The sequence below is a fragment of the Oncorhynchus keta genome, chromosome 36, assembly GCF_023373465.1.
Source record: "Oncorhynchus keta strain PuntledgeMale-10-30-2019 chromosome 36, Oket_V2, whole genome shotgun sequence".
NCBI lineage: Eukaryota > Metazoa > Chordata > Actinopteri > Salmoniformes > Salmonidae > Oncorhynchus > Oncorhynchus keta.
Genome location: NC_068456.1, coordinates 4,853,677 through 4,866,482, shown reverse-complemented (window position 1 = coordinate 4,866,482; position 12,806 = coordinate 4,853,677). Strand labels below are relative to the sequence as shown.

Sequence of the window (12,806 nt, the reverse complement as noted above, 5' to 3'; positions counted from 1 at the left end):
GTCCTTGGGTCATTTTGAACCGACACTGTGACCCGGCACTGTGTTGATTAACCCTCCCGCTGTTGTTGGATCATTTTGACCCGAAACTACAGCAGTGAAAACAATCACCTCCTAGACATTATGCAACTTGAAATTTGATGACTTGTCCTAGACTGACCCCAATATTACAAAAGTGAAATGTTGCCTGTATTCATGTACCCGTGTAAGCTGTACGAAACAACAGGTACTAATATTGTCATGGGTACATGTCTGGACATGTGGTCTTGTCCAAGGTGCTGAAGCCATTACTGTGCGTTTCACTGCTGAACAGGTTCTAGAAAATGATATTTTCAAATGTACAGCAAGTCTACGCTGATTCTGAAGAGGAAGTGGAGGATGTGTCAGAAAATGAAGATTGGGAGGAATTACAACCCAGAGCATGATGCATCATCTTCAGAGGAAGACGATATCTCTCACGCTGAAAGAGAGACTTTCCTGTCAAAAAACGGCAAAATCAAATGGTCCTCAGTGGCATATCACAAACAGGGAAGAATGGCAGAACATAAGGTCATGTAGATGACCCCAGTACCCACAACGTATGCCGTTTCCCATGCCCATGACATGGCCTCAACATTCTACCTGTTTATCACACCGGCAAATAGAAAAAAATCATCCTGGACATGACAAATCTGGAGACAGCTGGAAAGGGATGGATGAGACTGACCTGCATGTCTATATAGGGCTGCTAATCTTAGCAGGTGTATACATGTCCCGATGTGAGGCTGCCGCTAGTCTATGGGATGCAGGGAGTGGAAGGGCCATTTTCCATGCCAACATGCAACTAAAAGTATTTCACACTTACTCAAGACTGCTACGATTTGATGACCATGAGTCAAGACCTGCAAGATGTGGGACAGACAAACTGGCAGCCGTTTGAGAGGTCTGGGAAAAGCGGGTTGAGCGGCTGCCTGGCCTGGCTCTACAACCCAGGGCCTGACGTGACAGTGGATGAGCAACTGGTTCCATTCAGAGTTAGTATATATATATATATTTAATAAAAGTGATTTTCACCACTGACTTCTGTGACTGTTTCTGTGTGACACCGATGCTAATAATTACCGATGATGCTAATCTCTTCTTGCCAAAGGTCATTGTCCTTTCCGGCAGTATATGCCCAGCAAGCCAGAAAAATATGGGATCAAGTCATGGTTAGGCCTGCGACGCCAAATCCAGCAACGCTTGGAAGATGCAAGTCTACACCAGGAAGCCGACCAGTGGAGGCCCAGAGAAGAACCAGGGGATGTGCGTTGTGCTTGATGAGACAGAGGGACTGAGGGGTCGCAATGTCACGTGACAATTTCTTCACTTCTTATGAACTCGGACAGCAGCTCCTGAAGAGGAACGTCACCATGGTTGGCACAGTTAGAAAGAACAAGCCTGAGCTCCCACCTGCACTGCTTGTGTCAAAGTTAAGAGAGGTCTTCTGATCAAAGTTTGCCTTCACGCGCACCACCACTATAGTTCCCTACCTCCCAAAGAAAAACAAGAATATGTTACTTCTGAGCACACTGCACACAGAGGCTGGAATTAGCCATCGCCAGGACAGGAAGCCAGGAGGTGTGGTCAACCGAGATAAGGTGATTGGAACATACAGCTGCAGAAGGATGACTGCCCGCTGGCCCCTGGTCATCTTCCACAACATCATTGATGTTTCCTCCTACAATGCCATTGTGATATGGAGAGAGATCAACCCGAGCTGGATGCCTCTTAAGTGCAACAAGAAGAGGGTGTTCCTGGAGCAGCTGGGAAAAGTACTTGTAACACCATTCATCGAAAGAAGGGAGCATCTCCACTACACAGACGCATCTGCAGAAGTTGTGAAAGCTGTTCAGAGGGCTAGATCTCATGAGCAACCTGAGGAGCCCCCAGCCACTTCCCCAGCTGGGGCAAGTAAGAGGAAGAGGTTTCAGATCCGCCCACCAAAGAATGACTGTAAAACACATACTGTGTACTGCAGGTGTAAGAAATATATCTGTAAAGGCTGTACACATGCATACCGTCACACGTGTGCTCATTGGGGGTTTAGTCAAGGCGGGTCAGTTTGACCCGGAGCACACGGGGTGTATACAGAATGAGAACGGGAGGTTTAAAGCCATTTTGCCACAACTTTGGAAGTATACTTGGGGTCATTTGTCCATTTGGAAGACCCATTTGTGAACAAGTTAACTTTTTAGGGATAGAGGGCAGCATTTTGACTTTGGATGAATTGCGTGCCCATAGTGAACTGCCTCCTACTCTGTCCCAGATGCTAATATATGCATATTATAATTACTATTGGATAGAAAACACTCTGAGGTTTCTAAAACTGTTTGAATTATGTCTGTGAGTATAACAGAACTCACAGGGCAGGCAAACTTCCAAATAGGAAGTGGAAATTCTGGGGATGGTTGATTTTCAACTCCTCGCCTATTCACATCCCAGTAAGATATGGATCTGTTCACACTTCCTACAGCTTCCACTAGATGTCAACAGTCAGTACAATGTGGAATGAAGCCTCTTGTGTGATGTGGGGCCGGAAGGCAGCTATTTGAGTCAGTAGAATGCAAGTTCCTGGTTACGCGCATTCCTCATGATATCACCATGCTTTCCATTACTCCGTAGACAAAAACGAATGCTCCGGTTGGAACGTTATTGGACATATATGATAATAACGTCCTGAAGATTGATTCTCTACTTAGTTTGACCAGTTTATTCGACCTGGAATATAACTTTTTGACGTTTTTGTCCGAGTTCGCCTGGACCAGCACCAGCTTTTGGACATGTGAACTAAACGTACTAGCAAAAGTAGCTAATTGGACACTAGTAATGGACATTATGGAACAAAACAACGATTTATTGCGGAACTAGTATTCCTGGCACTGCATTCTGATGAAAGATCATTAAAGGTAAGGGAATATTAATGATGTAATTTCGTATTTCGGTTGACTCCAACATAGCGGAGAAATGTTTCTGACCGCGTCCCAGATTATTGCATGGTATGCTTTTTTCGTATTTTTTTTATTTGTAAAAAATCTGACACAGCGGTTGCATAAAGAACAAGTGTATCTTTTAATTGTATGTAAAACATGTACCTTTCGTCAAAGTTTATGATGAGTATTTCTGTTATTAGCTCTCTGTAATTACTCCGGATATTTTGGAGGCATTTCTGAACATGGCACCAATGTAATCCGAGATTTGTGGATATAAATATGCATATTATCAAACAAAACATAAATGTATTGTGTCATATGAATGTCATCTGATGAAGATTATCAAAGGTTAGTGATTAATTTTATCTCTAATTCTGCTTTTGTGACTATCTTTGGCTGGGGAAAATGGTTGTGTGTTTTTTGGATTTGGTGGAGATCTAACATAAATATATGTTGTGTTTTCGCTGTAAAACATTTTAAAACGCGGACACGATGGGTAAATTAACAAGATGTTAACTTCTTGCGACTAGCAATCCCGAATCCGGGAGCGTAATTATAGCCTCAAACAAATTAGCATAACGCAGCGGACATAAATACCCCTAGAAACCTTTCCTATTCATGAAAATCGCAAATGAAATATATTCAAACACAAGCTTAGCCTTTTGTTAATCACACTGTCATCTCAGATTTTCAAAATATGCGTTACAGCCAACGCTAGACAAGCATTTGTGTAAGTTTATCATGGCATAATGCTATGCTAGGCTCTGCTGGCAGCAGGCAACATTTTCACGAAAATAAGAAACGAAACCAAATTAAAGCATTTACCTTTGAAGAACTTTGGATGTTTTCACTCAGGAGACTCCTAGTTAGATAGCAAATGTTCATTTTTTCCCCAAATATTATTTTTGTAGGCGAAATAGCTCCCATTTGTTCATTATGCTGGGCTGAGAAATCGACCGGAAAATGCTACCACTACAACGCCAAACTTTTTTCAAAATTAGCTCAATAATATCGACAGAAACACGGCAAACGTTGTTTAGGATCAATCCTCAAGGTGTTTTTAACATATATATTCGATAATATATCCGTCGAGGCAATTGGTTTCTCATAAGAAGCGATTGGAAAAAAAATATTAATATTCATGAAATCACAAGTGCAACATTGCAAAACACAGCTTAGCCTTTTGTTAATCACCCTGTCGTGTCAGATTTTGAAATTATGCTTTACAGCGAAAGCAATCCAAGCGTTTGTGTACGTTTATCGATAGCCTAGCATAGCATTATGTACACTTAGCATCAGGAAGCTTGGTCACGAAAATCAGAAAAGCAATCAAATTAACCGTTTACCTTTGAAAATCGTTGGATGTTTTCACTCACGAGACTCCCAGTTACACAGCAAATGTTCCTTTTGTTCCATAAAGATTATTTTTTATACCCAAAATACCCCCGGTTGATGTAAGGAGTTCTGCCTAGGGTTACAACGTTCAAGATCAGTTGTTGAGGAAATGGACGCCTCACAGCAAAAGTTGTGGGTGATTGTAACGGCTGTCTTCCGACGACGACGACGAGGAGGAGTAGTAAGGATCGGAGAACCAATGCGCAGCGTGGTACGTGTTCATGCTCTTTTTTAAAACAAACGAACACTGAAACAAAACAATAAACGACTCGTGAAATAACCAACCGAAACAGTTCCGTGTGGAACACAGACACAGAAAATAAACACCCACGAAACACAAGCGGGAAAAACGACACCTACCAGGCCAAACACAAAACACAACATAGAAAACGGAACACAGACAAACTCACCCAACTTATGCCCTGACCATACTAAAACAAAGACATAACAAAGGAACTAAGGTCAGAACGTGACAGTACCCCCCGCAAAGGTGCGGACTCCGGCCGCAAAACCTGAACCTATAGGGGAGGGTCTGGGTGGGTGTCTGTCCGCGGCGGCGGCTCTGGCTTGGGACGTGGACCCCACTCCACCAATCGTTTTTGTCCGCCTCCTCAACCGGTGACCCTAGCAATGGGTCCCGAATGGACAGGAGATTCCGGCAGTGCCGGAGTGAAGGACGGTTCCGGCAGCTCCTGGCTGACGGACGGCTCCGGCAGCTCCTGGCTGACGGACGGCTCCGGCAGCTCCTGGCTGACGGACGGCTCCGGCAGCTCAGGACAGACGGGCGTCTCCGGCAGCTCAGGACAGACGGGCGACTCCGGCAGCTCAGGACAGACGGGCGACTCCGGCAGCTCAGGACAGACGGGCGACTCCGGCAGCTCAGGACAGACGGGCGACTCCGGCAGCTAAATCAAATCAAATCAAATTGTATTTGTCACATACACATGGTTAGCAGATGTTAATGCGAGTGTAGCGAAATGCTTGTGCTTCTAGTTCCAACAATGCAGTAATAACCAACAAGTAATCTAACTAACAATTCCAAAACTACTGTCTTATACACAGTGTAAGGGGATAAAGAATATGTACATAAGGATATATGAATGGTACAGAGCAGCATAGGCAAGATACAGTAGATGGTATCGAGTACAGTATATACATATGAGATGAGTATGTAAACAAAGTGGCATAGTTAAAGTGGCTAGTGATACATGTATTACATAAGGATGCAGTCGATGATATAGAGTACAATATATACGTATGCATATGAGATGAATAATATAGGGTAAGTAACATTATATAAGGTAGCATTGTTTAAAGTGGCTAGTGATATATTTACATCATTTCCCATCAATTCCCATTATTAAAGTGGCTGGAGTTGAGTCAGTGTCAGTGTCAGTGTGTTGGCAGCAGCCACTCAATGTTAGTGGTGGCTGTTTAACAGTCTGATGGCCTTGAGATAGAAGCTGTTTTTCAGTCTCTCGGTCCCAGCTTTGATGCACCTGTACTGACCTCGCCTTCTGGATGATAGCGGGGTGAACAGGCAGTGGCTCGGGTGGTTGATGTCCTTGATGATCTTTATGGCCTTCCTGTAACATCGGGTGGTGTAGGTGTCCTGGAGGGCAGGTAGTTTGCCCCCGGTGATGCGTTATGCAGACCTCACTACCCTCTGGAGAGCCTTACGGTTGAGGGCGGAGCAGTTGCCGTACCAGGCGGTGATACAGCCCGCCAGGATGCTCTCGATTGTGCATCTGTAGAAGTTTGTGAGTGCTTTTGGTGACAAGCCGAATTTCTTCAGCCTCCTGAGGTTGAAGAGGCGCTGCTGCGCCTTCTTCGCGATGCTGTCTGTGTGAGTGGACCAGATGGGCGACTCCGGCAGCTCAGGACAGACGGGAGACTCCGGCAGCTCAGGACAGACGGGAGACTTCGGCAGCCCAGGACAGACGGGAGACTCCGGCAGGTCAGGACAGACGGGAGACTCCGGCAGCTCAGGACAGACGGGAGACTTCGGCAGCCCAGGACAGACGGGAGACTTCGGCAGCCCAGGACAGACGGGAGACTCCGGCAGCTCAGGACAGACGGGAGACTCCGGCAGCTCAGGACAGACGGGAGACTCTGGCAGCTTTTAAAAACATTTTTTTTTACTTTGACTTTTTTTATGTTTTGTCCATGTACAATATGATTTCATAGGAAGTCAAAAGTCAAAGTCAGTCAGTTTCTTTTTTAGGCCAAATGCCATAAGAAATGTCTAAATGCAATATGGAAGATTTGAAAGTGCCAAATCAGGATATTATATCCATTTGCCATGTACGATCAATGGAAGTTGGTTTACAAACACAAAAGTCAGAGAAACATGTCCAAAAAGCATTTATACTGCCAAAATGACATATAGCACTATGCTAAGCCATGAATCAACCAAGATGGTCTATTTGTCATGTATGATGAGGGAGAAGTGGGACTGTTGTTTTTAAGTGGGACTGTTGATTTTATGAAAAATGTCCAAAATGACCAGGGGCGCCGGTGGGGGGTGCTCCCTATCCAATCGTGGGCCCCTTGCTACCCCGTAATGGTAACCCATTAGAATCACCAGGTGCACGGCTGTGCATTTGCAATATGTTTCAATGGGCGTTTATCATCACGAATTTGTCATGCTCAAAAATACTGCAGAAATGCTAAATTGACTGGCATGATGAACTCGGGATGGCCGGGCAGTGATTCTGGTTCCTCTCCATCGCTCGTTAGGGTTTATTTCAGAATGTCATTTTGGTGATGGTACCTCACTGTTTAAACATATTGCAAATAGACAAAAGTCACCAGCAAGTCACCGTCCATCAGTCAATTAGATATCATTCTGACACCAAACTGATACAAACTGACACCACACCCACTTTTTCCAACTCGTTTAGAAGCCAACTATCACATATTTCAGAGCTGGCCCAAAATTCACAGCGTCTTCTGTTCAAACCACAATAAAAACGTAAAACATGTAGTTACGTTCTAGCTGCGGGTCCAGTTCTGACATTATGTGTAGGCCTAGTTGAGTTGACCCCGAATCCCAAGTTTCGGCTCGATAGGTCATTTGGTGCACGAGCAAGACCTTAATTGGTGCTGAAAATCCCCTTTTTCCCATGCCTTGCTACGGGGTCCTTGAATGAGCTATCGGACAGAAACGTTGGCGTATGTCTCTATGGGCCGAGGCGGTTGCAATGCACCTAGTCTTGCGGCTCTGGGACATTTCTAAATGTCGTAATTTTCGTGATGTAAAAATGAATTGAAGTCATTGCAAATGTACGAGGCTGTTTCTCGGTCCGAGAACCTTCTAGAGCCACATAACTCACCACGCAATATCAACCTGAGCTCTAGGTCTGACGGTTCTTTAATAGTTCGAACAAAGTTAACTATTGCTGGCTCTGTCTGTCTCGACACACCCCACTGTGTCCCTCCGTCCAAGCTGTGTGTGTGTGTGATTGAGTTTTTCTTGGAAATTTTATGGGAGACATGACTGATTTACATTTCATGAGGGTTGCCTAATCGCACATATGAAGTTTTGGAAAGATCTGACTTTTTAACCCTTCGAAACAGCCCCTGTGACACCACAATTATGGCACTTCCGGTTGACACAGGAAGCTAAAAGTAAACGCATATCCTCATTGGAGTATGCTTTTACGGAATCCTGCGTTTTAAGTATATACGTTAAGAACTGACTGATTTACACAGGGTTGAATTCACTATTTCTATCAAACATCAGTTTGGGTATGGAAAAACACTTTCAGGGTGATTTTAACCACTTCCGTTTGCTTCAGGAAGCTTAGAATCAACACAGGTAACTCTCATAGTGGCCTGATGGATTGCCATTGAAGACATGTTCATAAGGCAATATTAACCCACATAGGCTCTAGGTTGAATTTAGGGGAGCAGGCAATGTTTTCCTATAAGGAGAGATGTCATTGTAAGCTGTGAGATAAAAAATTTAAAAAATATTTTTCTGTTAAGGGTTAATGCCACACGGTGAAGGTTAGGCATGCACAGATCTCTCACTGTCACCCAAAGCAAATGACATTTAGGGCCAGGCGTAATTTTGGGCCTACTTTTTTCACAGTCGCTGCACTCAGAGCGAGCTACGGTCAAGCGGGGCATCTCGTTGAACTCAGCATGGCCTTGAGAATATGGAAATCCATTGCAGGCTCTGTGTGTCTTCAAGCACCGCACTTTGTCACTCCATCCTTGCTGTGTGTGTGTGTGTGTGTGTGTGTGTGTGTGTGTGTGTGTGTGTGTGTGTGTGTGTGTGTGTGTGTGTGTGTGTGTGTGTGTGTGTGTGTGTGTGTGTGTGTGTGTGTGTGTGTGTGTGTGTGTGTGTGATGGCTTTTCTTTGACATCTTTTGGGAGAAATGACTGACTTACAGTTCATGAGGGTTGCCTAATCACACATATGAGGTTTTGAAAAGATCTAACCCTTTCGAAACAGCACCTATGACACAATTTTAAGGCACTTCCGGTTTACACCAGAAGCTGAAAGTGAACACATATCCTCCTTGGGGTAGGCAATTATAGAATATTGAGTTTTAAGTCTTTACGTTAAGAACTGACTTATTTACGGAGGGTTTAGTGTGTGTGTCTATCACAGAAATCTCAGAGCCCCGAAGCAGACATTAAAAAGATTCGTATGAACACGCTGCAACTGGATTTGTAACTGTTTAAAAAAAAACTATTTTTGAACATCACCAATTTGACATTGTGGATTTCTCTTGAATGACATAGATAGATTGCGTTCTTTTTTATTGACACCGTAGGTCACTTACTTTGACGTGAAGCGGTCAAATTATTATTTTATTTTCATTTTTGACCTTTAATCCCAGAAAAATGGCCATAACTCAAAAACGTTGAGGCCTAGACGCCATCTTGTTCGGGGCCAACTGCCCATTATGCCAAACCTATGCTCACCAAGTTTCGTCTTCAAGTCTTTTCCGTTTAGGGGATAAGGCCACGTCGTGATTCGTGATGTTTTGGACATTTGCAATATGATTCCATTCGCCCTCTTGTGGGATTTACCGGGACAACGGAAAAATGACCAGCGTCTCAAGTGGCCTTGAGAATAGCCTGGGAAATGCATAGCGCCAAATTCAAATAATACACGATAAAACTCAAACTTTCATTAAGATATGAAAGCATAGGGGAATATCAATTCCAGCTCCCATATTGGAATTCCCATGGCTTCCACAATGTGTCAACAGTCTTTGTTCTTGGCTTCAGGCTTGTAACTTCAATAACGAGTGATAAATATGAGTTTTAGTACAACGACACCAGTTTGGAAATCTGTGCAGTGCAATGAGGATGACGCGCACCTGCTAATATTGCTTTCCTTTGAACATACTTCTTTCCGTATGAAATATTATTGTTTAATTACATTTTAGGGTACCTGAGCACTAACTAGAAACGTACTTTGACTTGTTGAATCAATGTTTAGGCGTAGATTTTCGGATTGCTTTCTCTGCATGTTGAACAAGTGGATTACTCAAATTGATGGTGCCAACTAAATCGACTTTTTGGGATATGAAGAAGGATTTTATCTAACAAAATGACACTACATGTTATAGCTGGGACCCTTGTATGACAAATCAGAGGAAGATTTTCCAAAAGTGAATATTTAATGAAACCTATGATTGTGGAAAATGTTGATGTGGGGCACTGTCCTCAAACAAACTTATGGCATACTATCTTAGATTTTGGACTGAGAACCGGACTGTTACCCACTCCCACGGATGGAAGATTGTGTTTACCAGGTTGGTACTGTCCGGTTTTTCAGCAAGTTTGATTTGCTGAAGGGTTACTGGGAAGTGCCTTTGTCATGAAGAGATCGTGAAATATCTGCTTTTATTATTCCTTCGGGTCTTTTCTCCTATTCGGTCAGGAGTTGAGGCCTACGCAATGTTCCTGTTATGTTTTAGCGTCTAATGAATAGGGTGACCTCTGGCCTTGAAAGCTGTGCTGTTTATCTAGATGATGTGGTTGTTTTATAGTGACACTTGGGAGCGCGATCTTGTGCAGATACGGACTCTGTTTGAACATTTGGCTGAGGCCTGTCTCGCTGTGAACTTTGCCAACTGAGTTTGCCCAGGCAACAGTGACCTACCTCGGCAGAGTGGTCGGGCAGGGTCGTGTTCTCCCGGTGCAGGCTTAAGTGGCCACTATCAGTCTGTTTCCACCGCCCACCACCAAGAAGGAGCTGCAACGCTTCCTAGGTATGGTTGGGTACTTTCGGGGGTTTTGCTTCAACTTCTCCATGGTTGTAGCATCTCTGACTGATCTGTTGAAGGAGAGGGCTGATTTAATCTGGTCTTCCTGCTGTCAGAGTGCTTTTGAAAATGTGAAACTGCTTCTTAGTTCTGACCCTGTGTTGGCTGCCCCATGATTTGAACTGCCTTCAGCCTATATGTGGATACAAGTAACGTAGGGGCAGGTGTAGTGTTGCTTCAAGCAGATGGGGTGTTGAACATCCTGTTAGTCCCGAAAGTTTAACTATTCAGTGGGGGAGAAAGAGGCCCTTGCTTTAATCTGGGCATTGAAGCATATTGAGGTATGTGTGTGGTCCCTATTGTGGTTTACAACTGACCACAACCCACTTACTTTCCTGCACACCATGCTTTGCCTAAAAAGCAGCATTATGCGCTGGTGTTTGTTCCTGCAGGCGTTAGGATGTACGACATGTAAAAAGTGTGGATAATGTGCTTTAACGTGCACCGATTTCATCGATCTTCGGACGCCTTCGTTGTTTGTTTTTATTTTCGGTTGGTGGTCTTTACAGGGTTTATTTTGTCCTTCCTGTTGCTCTAGCTTCTGCTCTCCTGTCACTTCGTCTCCATTTCTTTCTCTTAAATTGTTGCTTCCAGGTACCGTGGTTGCTGAGGTTGGTTGGGGTCAGGTGATTTGGTTGGGTTGGTATCATGGGCATACGGTGGGGTGGGCCTCTTACCTTTATGGTTTGTATACTATTTTGTGTCTGAACCGTTATGGTTTTTGATCAGTTGTATTGGTGTATTTGTGTGGTTGTGGGTTTTGTTTTCAGGTCTTTGTTAGTTCCTGCTTTTCATAGGAGTGGGTGTTATACCCCCCCTCAGTTTCCCTGCCACCTTCTCTGTGTTTATATTTGCAGATTGGGGACAGGTGGAGCTGATTGGGTCGTTAAGGTGACAAGTTGCACCTGGGTTTGGGATCAACTAGGTGATAAAGGGTCCTGGTGCCCAGTCCTGCCTCTCTCTCTCACTCCACAAGTACCATTTTGTTTTGTGATCTGGTTGATTTGTTTTTGATTAGGTGCACCAGTAACACTTATACACATTCATCCATGCATCTCCATTACATCCCTCACAAGTTAGTTTTCTTGTTCAAATCTAGGCTAAGCACTATGCCTCCCTCAACAGTATGTCGAACAACATCCCTTATTGTACAAGTAATATCCATAATATCCCTCCCAGGAACACTGTACATCTGACTCAGATACGATACTCCCCATCACTTTATTAGCACGGTTAGCGAAAACCCTTGCCAAAATCTTATCAGTATTCCGTGACCTTAAAGGCCTCACATTTTCCAGCTTCTCCCTGCTCCATTGGTTTTCTAATATTTAACAATCCTGTGGACAATGATTCTGGAACTATCTGTGCCTGTTCCATGTACACATCCAACAATACAGGTGCTATAATATCCAAAAATTGATGATTAAACTCACTTTTCAGCCCATCTGATCCCAGACTTTTTTTTCCCTATTATTGGCCAAGATGTCCTCCAATATCTCCTTAACCGTCATATCCTTGCCATACATTTTTTGTTCAGCATCAGGTAATTTAGCATCAATAAAACCTAAAACCTCACTACAGCCTTGATCGCCCCCATACATGCACTCTTTTCAATGTTATCTACAGCAGCCTGAGCTTTCATAAAGCCTGCCACATCACAACCCTCCACCCTATCAACATTTTCCAGCTCAATGTCAATTCATTTATTCAAAGCTATCCGCTCCCTCTTTAAAATAAAATCTGTCCGTCTTGCGTCGTCAACACTCAACCCTCTAATCTTCTCTTTTAGACCATCCCACCACAATCCAATATTAACAGATTTAAATCCACTCACTCTGTTTAATATAATCGGCAATCATATCAATATATTTGTCTTCTTTTAGTAGCTCAGCATTCACGCACAGAGTCCTTACTCTTCGAGGATTCACCCTTCACCTCCATAGTTTTAGGACTAGAGTCAGATATAAAACGTTCATGATCAGCACCCCCTGCACCTTCAGACAGATCCGTGGCCGACACTCCTCCTCCACCCTCCAGCTCATTTCCATGCTAGACCCGATTCCATCTGCCACAGTAGATTCATCACCCTCTTCTCCTTCACCATCCTGGCCTCCTTTTTCTCCCTCCCGTCCTCTCCTTCGTCACACTCTCTTCAACCACCACCTTCTGTTGT

The 12,806-nt window shown here is 43.9% G+C and overlaps 1 pseudogene; it reads left to right on the top strand.

Annotated features, from left to right (window-relative positions):
• Positions 1-549: 549 nt before the first annotated feature.
• On the top strand, positions 550-11,528 carry LOC127916462 (uncharacterized; annotated as a pseudogene).
• The last annotated feature ends 1,278 nt before the right edge of the window (positions 11,529-12,806 follow it).